The 6,547-nt window shown below is 35.5% G+C and overlaps 1 long non-coding RNA gene across 1 annotated transcript; it reads left to right on the top strand.

Annotated features, from left to right (window-relative positions):
* The first annotated feature begins 2,695 nt into the window (after positions 1 to 2,695).
* Positions 2,696 to 3,842, top strand: LOC132121830 (uncharacterized). The gene is made up of 3 exons (XR_009426326.1): positions 2,696 to 2,751; positions 2,835 to 2,936; positions 3,725 to 3,842. It is a non-coding gene; the product is annotated as an uncharacterized LOC132121830 (long non-coding RNA).
* The last annotated feature ends 2,705 nt before the right edge of the window (positions 3,843 to 6,547 follow it).

Here is a 6,547-nt window from a genome sequence, read left to right as displayed (position 1 = left end):
TGAGTATTCACTTGCTAAAGTTCTTACCCAGCGCTGTGTCGTGGGTTCTTGGCTTCGTTCTGTTATCCACACTATAGAGAGGACACTGGCAAGGAGCTCGGGTGATTACAACACTTGTTTATTGAACAATCAGAGGCAATATTCCAACTTGACCGCAGCCGATTACAGAGTGCGTCTTAGCTCTCCCTCTCTCTCATCTCAACAAAACCCCGCGTTCTTCCACTCCCGCGATCTCAATCGCGGGCGCTATTCTCGCGATATTAACCCAATTCCTATTTAAAGTCATAGAACATTATAACTAAATTTCACTTCTTACAGCACTATAATTCCTCTAGTCTGGTCCTGTCTTCACAGTAATTGCACTCCAGTTAATTGCACCAGGTGCAGGCAATCTATTGTCATTAGCCTCCTTATAAATACCTGTCTTTCCCTGTTGTTTGTATGGAGTTCTTACCCTTTGTGTTACCAGTGTTCTTGTCTCCCGAGACTTAAGGCTTGTTTGACTTCATGGAGCTCTGCGCAAATCGATCGTCGGCTGACTTGAAGCAGTGCATGCCGGTTAGAAATTTTGTCCGACTTGATACAGCGCTGACGCCACGTGACTGTGACGTGTGCCATCAAAGTACCGCGAGAGTGATTCGAGAGTAGCCGGAGAACTCCGCCAGCGCAGCTTCTGAAGAGCGGCTGCACAGGTTCTGATGACGACACAACTGATCCACGATTGGCTGGATTCACTGATGACACAGATGACGTGCGTTTCAAGTTTATTGCGAGTCGACTTCAGTTTCAGAAATTCTCATATGGACTTAAAACAGTTCAATATGTTTTTATGTCGTCTTCATCTTATAAATCATCTGCCATTGTGAGACGTAATTGCAGCAAACTACGGGAGCCACAAAGTGTCCGGCTTCATATCTCCGTTTGCAGTTCCTCCCCACCTGCACGCGGCTACTCTCTCTGATCGGTTGCATCCAGCCGCAGCCGATGTCGAACACACCTTTACCCTTGCCTTCTCGTCCTCCGAGTTCCCGTTCCTTTCCTTCCGGTTCCCTCTTTTGTTTTGTTTGTCTCCTTGGACTGTTGTTTTGGATTACCCGCATTTGTTTAATAAATTACCTGCAATTGGATCTCTCCCTCTCCTTGTGTTTCTCTGTTGCACGATCGTTACACATTTTTGCAATCGAATGTGGATTTTTTTTTTTAATTCGATGAATATTCGAAATTCGATTTTATTATAATTATTATTATTATTATATATTTTTTTTTTTTGACAGCCCAAGTACACAGCAGCATTTCTGCACTTGATTAACTCGTTTAAGGGCTCCTGACAATATAACAAACTAAAAAAAAACTTTGTTATGTTAATTAATAAAAATTAGTTGTTAAAAACAGTATTGAGGATTCGATAACTATATATCGCACATGAAGTTTCACAGTTCCAAGCTAAGAAACTGATTAGTAACTGATTTGCCTATGATCAATCCAAAGAGCCACTTATTCCTTGGCCTTGTATTGTGATACGATATATGGTATTAGTGAAATATCTAAATTCTTTAGTATTATGAATGACTGCTGACTGACTGAAGCAGGGTGCATTTAACATTTCTTACCTTGTTTCTCAATGATTCCAGGCATTTTAATCTCAAGGTCAGAGGTTTCTTCCACAAATGCTCTAATAAACCATATTTCTTTTTGACTGATAGATCCTGGCATCTGCAAATGGATAGCAAGCAACGAAAATTACTTCAAGATTTGAGTTCTTTTGCATTCATCAAAATTAATCGCTGAACAGCAATATCAAATATATTTCAGAAAAGAAATAATGCTTTGCCCAGTTGAAGCAGGTTAACAGTTGTGGGGTTAGAAGATGCCTTGTCAAACCAAAGACCCAGCAGATTTCATGTTTTCATCAAGCCAAAATAATGCGCAGCCTGTCAATCACATCAGGCATTGCTTGCAGAGACATAAATAAATAAAAAATAAATAAATAAAAAAATTACCCACGCAAAAATGCATCAGTTTTTATGATTGCTTTGTGTTCATTTTGTAATGGTGATTATAACAGAATAATGAGAAGTTAATTTAATTTTCATATGTAGGTACAGTATAAGTAAATATTATATTTCATGATATCCAAACATCGAAGAAACATATTTTTAACATTGTAGTTTTTGATTTAACCCTGGGTCTAACTGAATAAAAATAAATAAATAAAAAAGGATACAGAGTGAATACACTGGGATGTATTTCCAATAAATTAACAAATTAACTTAATTAATCAAAAATTTATTTTACTACTTAAAAAATCCAAATGGCATTTTAGAAGAAAAAAATCCCAATGGTATTTTAGAAGAAACTGCATTCACTCTTTGTATACCTGTGTACGTTATATATACAAAAGTAATAAATAAATCAACCCTTTCCATCTCTAAAATTTTTTAAAGCAACTACATTCCTCAAAAATCAATGATTTCACTGCTCACACTAGAAGCATGTTATATCTTTTCTCCCCCAGATGTCATCCTATTTGACACATATGTAATGCAATACAAAAAAAAAAACTCATCTAGCTGTCATAACCATTTAATTCAACAGAACTTCTCCACACTCGAGGGTCTTGTTATTGCAGCTGGTCTCTGTGGAATTCTGAACCCAGATTTAATTTCATTGACCAAAGGCTAAAGGCTGTGAGACGTCTAGTCGTGTTTGGTGGACAGTTCAAGCACTCTGCTCCCCATCAGTAGATGTACGGTGAGTAGGAGCACTCAGAAGAGACTCACGAGTTGTATGGCTGTTTTATTGCTGAATTTTATGAGGTAACACTTGTGTTGCAGCCATAGTTCTTTGCACTGCCGTCATCTGTCTCATCTGGAGAAGAGGTGATGCAGCCAGCTTTACAAAACCCCAGAGAGCAGCTGGAAGATGCAAATGAGCCTGTGAGTGTTCAGATTCACGGTGTTCCTTCTGCCATCTTTGGAGATAAACTAACATCTATCCATGTTACAGGCCTCAAGATTATTTGGCATGAGATGAGGTTCATTCTGTGCTTTAGAACTAAATGAAAGCTCTCTGATGCCTTGAATGTAGTACACCTAGAGATAAAGAACAGAAAGATAAGCTATCAAAATTAAATTTGTATTTATTCAAATATGGCACAAAAACACACAATATATTTGACACTGATGCCAAATGCTTTTGATTGTCCGATGCATTGTAACTGATCAGTACATGCCAGTTTGAGTAAGCAGAAATGTGACTGAGATACAAGTTCTTTGAAGATTTTCAGTCAATATTGACTTAATGGGGTCATAACGTGCAGAATAAAATTTTCCCATCTTTTGCTTGATTGCTTTATGCTATCTAGACATGAAAACCTTGAGCTGTTTCTCAGTGCGTTGAGAAGCTCTGCTCATCCTTTTGAAGGAATCCAATGAGTGTCAAGTTTATTTTTAGTAAGATTCCTGATTATTTCAGTATCAATTTAAATTGTTTTTGATGCACATTTCAATGCAGATTCTTATGTGAATTGCAACAATTTGATTAAATACATTCAAAAAGACAGACAGGGGATAAATAGGGCACTTTTCACATACAAAATTGACATTCACACAGGCACAACAATAAAGAATGTATGGCATTAAATTTAGACTTATAAAATAAGACATATATGAAAAATAGCAGTGTGAATAATCTGTGTAATATGTCCATGTGTGTTCCATGGAAGAAAGAAAGTGTGGAACAGCATAAGGGTGAGTATATTAACTTTTTATTTTATTATTATTTTATTACATTTTTTAATTAAACTATCCTGTTAAATCAACTGAACTAGATAAAGCATGGCTTTATCCTTCTGATAAAACTGATTTGGCTGCTACTTAGAGAAAGCCATCCAAAAGACAACAGTCCAAGCAGAGAGAGCGAGCGAGTGAGAGAGACAGAGAGAAATCAAACTACTATAATTCTAAGAGTGCTGAATATTACAAAATATAAAAAGCATGTATATTGTTAAGATCTATGTAAGTACTGATGCTCAAACAGATGTTAAATTGATAGTTCGCCCCATGTCATTTATTCATCCTCTTGTCATTCCAAACACGTATGACTTTCTTCTTTTATTGGAAACATAAAATAAGAATCGGAAGATATAAGAACAGCAGCACATTACACAATGCCATTTTACTTTCAAGGGATAGCTCACCCAAAAATGAAAATATTGTCATTAATTACTCACCCTCATGTCATCTTCTGAACACAAATTAAGATGTGTTTGCTGAAATCCGGGAGCTTTCTGACCCTCCATAGACAGCAATGTAACTACCATGTTCAAGACCCAGAAAAGTAGTAAGGACATCTTTAAAATAGTCCATGTGATATCAATGGTTCAACCATAATTTTATGAAGATAAAAGAATATTTTTTGTGTGCAAAGAAAACATAAATAACAACTTTATTCAACAATTTCTTCTATTCTGTTTCAGTCTTGTCCACACGTTCTCAACAGAATAGACTACTTTTCTGGGCCTTGAATGTGTCAGTTGTGTTGCTGTCTATGAAGGGTCAGAATTTTATTTCTTTTTTTCATAAAAAAATATCTCAATTTGTGTTCCAAAGATGAACGGGGTTCGGAATGACATGAGAGTAATAACAGAATTTAAATTTTTGGCCTTTTAAAAGTCAAAATGAAGATGCATGATAAACTTAAGTCATGGCAGAAGGATGCTGTTGATAACATTTTATTGTACAGCCACTTAATCGTGTTGCAGTAAAATGAGCTATTAGTAATACAATATTTTTAGAATTTTAAAACAGTAATAAAATATTTTAAACATGAAAAAGTTTATTTGTATGTCACTAAAAGTCATTTGAATAAATGTAAATAATAATAATAATAATAATAATAATAATAACTATGGCTATGTTTTTTAATTGAAAAATGTTGAAAATCAATTTCGAATGGAAATACTTAAGCTTGCAAAACACTGCTCTTATACAAACATCATAGACAGAAGGTTGAATCTGTTTGGATTTTCCAACAGATGCATAAAGTACACTAAGAAAGATGAGATCTGAGTCTGGCTTTGCATAACCCGGTGTCTAATTTGCCCTGTCCATCAGAGTTAGAGGTTTTTGTAACTTTGCAACTTGATGGATAATCTTCTTATAGACTTTGAAACCTGAGCTCATCCTGACAATTCTTCCATCCTGAAGTCTTTAATTGAATGTACCTCATGCATGCACAGCCTCTACTTTCATGTTAATGACTCCGCATAGTAGATGATTGCAGAGGGCCCTGCGCATCTGAATAATAATCATTTCATTAGAAAGGCTGTTAACATCAGGAGGTGTAGCAATTTGAATGCGACATTAAGGAGTGTTTTCGTTTACCTTTTGGGACATGATTTTAATTCACAGCGTAAGACTCATACAACCAATGTCAGTGGTGGGTCAATGACGTTTTAAACTTGTAATCACTGTGCTCACTTTAATTTTATAATTAGATGGATTCTAAAATATGATATAAGTTGATAATAGGGTAAATGTTATGAATTGCGCTTAATGTATATTGTGGCATAAATTAAAAGGCAATTTTTTAGTACAATATAGAACGATAACATTGGTATACAGTACAGTAGTCCCCCATGGTGCTTTTCATAAAAGCATGTGTCAATAACATAATGAGAGGCAGGTTTGAATGCTCTATGGAGTGTTTTGAGCCCAGTCCAATGATTGCAAACACCAAATTAAAAGTTAATTGTAGAGGAAATTATGCAAAGGTGGCACAGTATTAAATTCACAACAGAGCACAGAGAAAAGTTTCATGATGCTATAAATTTTTCTTTTAACATAAGACTTTGAAGTAATATTTATTTTAATTAAAAAATTAATTTCTCAATTTTACAAGAAACATGTAATTGTCAGAAATAACAAGATGGATTCAAGTGTGAGTTTGGATGACACTTTATTAAGCGTGAATAAGACAAGCAAAGTCAAAGAAAACATAGTTGTTGGTGCAGCGATGACAAGCTTCCTTTGGAGCGCTTAGGCTGTGATGGGCAGAGATCCATAAATGTTCAAACAAAAGAAACCGGGATGAACCAGTCCGATAATCTACCAGAGAGCAGGAACAGAGCAAACCAGAGGAACTGCAGAGAGAACAGGCATGAAACAATGATCTGACAAAGACATACCCAAACACTGAAACTAATATAGAGCAGCTAACGAGCCCCAGCTGAACCTCGTGAACTCATCAACCAGAAGGGGCTGATGCATCTATGAACGTGACACTAATTGCAGTTACTTTTCTTTAAGTCCATCCAAAAAAAATAAAAATAAAAAGGGTTATTGAATAATTGCTTTAATGGAATTATTTCTAAATAGTTTTTGGACTTAGATTAGGATTTGGTCACAATGGTGGAGAATAAAATTTTAAAGAGAAATCAAGCAATTTGCTGACATAACCTATGTTGCACTTATGCTGAATAAATAAATAAATCGTTTTCAATTCAACTGTTGTTGTTTAGGGCTACATGATATATACATTATGATAT

The sequence above is a fragment of the Carassius carassius genome, chromosome 1, assembly GCF_963082965.1.
Source record: "Carassius carassius chromosome 1, fCarCar2.1, whole genome shotgun sequence".
NCBI classification, from domain to species: domain Eukaryota; kingdom Metazoa; phylum Chordata; class Actinopteri; order Cypriniformes; family Cyprinidae; genus Carassius; species Carassius carassius.
The sequence above is the reverse complement of the archived record's forward strand: the minus strand, read 5'-3'. Positions and strand labels throughout refer to the sequence as shown.